The following is a 2,331-nucleotide window of genomic DNA, read 5'->3' on the forward strand; positions in this document are numbered from 1 at the left end:
AGGAGCAAGTCAATCATACGATTCAGCATTTGATTTCAACTACATGAAAATATATTTGGCTGATAGGACATTAAAATGAGTTTTTTTGCAGCTAGTATCTTTGTAACTACACAAAAGTTAAATACTCTTTCAAAAAAACCCTTCAAAAATACTCTTTTGAATAATGATAATAAACTATTATTTTAAATTTTTCACAAAAAGTATTTCATTTTTCTAATAAAAATAAAAATAAGTTATGTTTGACTTTCGTAGAAAAAATTAAAAAATTAAAGTTTTTTTCACTGAAAGCTTCCCAGAAAAATGGTTTTTATTTCCGATTTTTATTATATCTTACTTCGCTATATAGAAATAAGTTTCCAATTTATGTAAGCAAATGCAAGTAATAGCATTAAAGCAACTTAAAATAATTTAGAGTCTATTTTTATACTTTTTATTGAAAAAACAACAAATTTTTCCATTAAACTTCCTAAGTGTGTTATTTTGCTGTACGCACGGCTGTAAATTCTGCATTCGAAATGATAATTAAAAAAGTGACTGAAGAACTGAACGGTCGCACGCTGCATTTGTTTCAAAGCAGTTGATTACCAACTACTTTTTAAATTGGTAAATTTTTGAGACTGTCTGAATTTTTCCGACAGGGTACATGCATACATAATTAGGACAAGTAGAAAGTCTAAGTATTAAACATATGTTTTCCATCTTTCCGAAAGCTACCGCTACATGATAAGCGGGGGTGTATAAATTTTAAGTAAATTAGCGTCCTTTCAACTTTCAATGGTTTGCTTTTATGTGGCAAGTACAATAACCCTACCGAGTTTGGTACAAACTGCTAGAACGGTTACCGAGATACATGTATGTGATCATAAGTAGGCGGTGCCACGCCCATTTTCCAAAATTGTATCATAAACGTATTTCTTGGTAAAGAATTGTTGCAAGCATCAATTTTGGATAAATTAGCTTTAATATTTATCGAGGATTTCGTATTTCTCTAAATTACCGTTGTATGGGATGTGGGCGTGGTTATCTTCCGATTTTAAAAATTTTCGGACATTTGGTATGCTGTATCAGGGCCAACAACTGTGCCAAGTTTGGAAGAAATTGATGCAGCGGTTACCAAGATATACACATGTAACCATAAGTGGGCGTGGCTACGCCCATTTTCCAAACATTTTAATATTCTTATTTTTCGTCTAAAAATCATTGTAAATATCAATTTTGAGGGAATAATCTTCAGTAGTTACTAAAATATCGCAGTTTTCGTATTTCTGACAATTACCGTTATATGTTATATGGGTAGGCGTGGTTATTGTCCGATTTTTCCCATTTTCAATGCCATCTGTCCTACGCGCGAAAGAAGTGCACGTACCAAGTTTCGTTAAGATATCTCAATTTTTACTCGAGTTATCGTGTGCACAGACGGACGGACGGACAGACAGTCACCGCTTAATCGATCGTATACATTTGTCCATATCTATATCTATCTCGATTCGTTTTGCCTGTTACAAACAACTGTTATGTGCACAAAGTTATAATACAAGCAAGTGCGCTCGGGTATAAAAATGTACGATCAAATTAAACGGTCGATACAATTTACAATCGAAACGTACAATTTTTGTATGGATTTCGTACTGAAGGAAAAATCTCATTTCCCAACGCTGGGCTAAATACCCTCTGCAAGCCATTACTGCAGAATGTTTACGAGTGCAGCTGCCTCTCCCTGTGTGACATACCTAGCCGCCAAATGGCTGTCGGTTGCACGAGTTGTGGAATCAAAAAAACAAACTTTCTGAAACTATTAAACTGTCAATGTTTCTATTTACACAAGATTGGAACAGGCTGCTTGATTATAAACTAATTTCATATATATATATATATATATATATATATATATATATATATATATATACATATACATATATATATATGTATCGTATTTTGAAGTGAATTGTTATCGTTATTTTCTTGTGAAAATGTATGATTTATTTATTTTTACTGGCCACAAAATATTAGGAAAGTATTTTTAATCGCATATTTAACTTGTTTATGGGGAATATTTTTAAATTTTGAGTGCATATCATATGCATGAGGTTTCGAGCCCTACTAATTACTAATAAGATAGTATTAAATTTGATGATAAAAACAAAAAATTAAAAATCGGAACTATAACAGAAAAAAGGCCGGATAAGCCGGATTCCGGATATCTATCTGATACCCGGCACATCCCTAATTTAAACCAAAAGGATTAAGTTATCTCTGCTCGTTCAGGAGATATGACCAATCAAAGTGTAACGTAGCAATTCACTACGAAACAATAGTACACAGCACGTTGGA

The sequence above is a fragment of the Rhagoletis pomonella genome, unplaced genomic scaffold, assembly GCF_013731165.1.
Source record: "Rhagoletis pomonella isolate Grant_MI unplaced genomic scaffold, Rhpom_1.0 Rhpom_scaffold_00006, whole genome shotgun sequence".
In the NCBI taxonomy this organism is placed as follows: Eukaryota; Metazoa; Arthropoda; class Insecta; order Diptera; family Tephritidae; genus Rhagoletis; species Rhagoletis pomonella.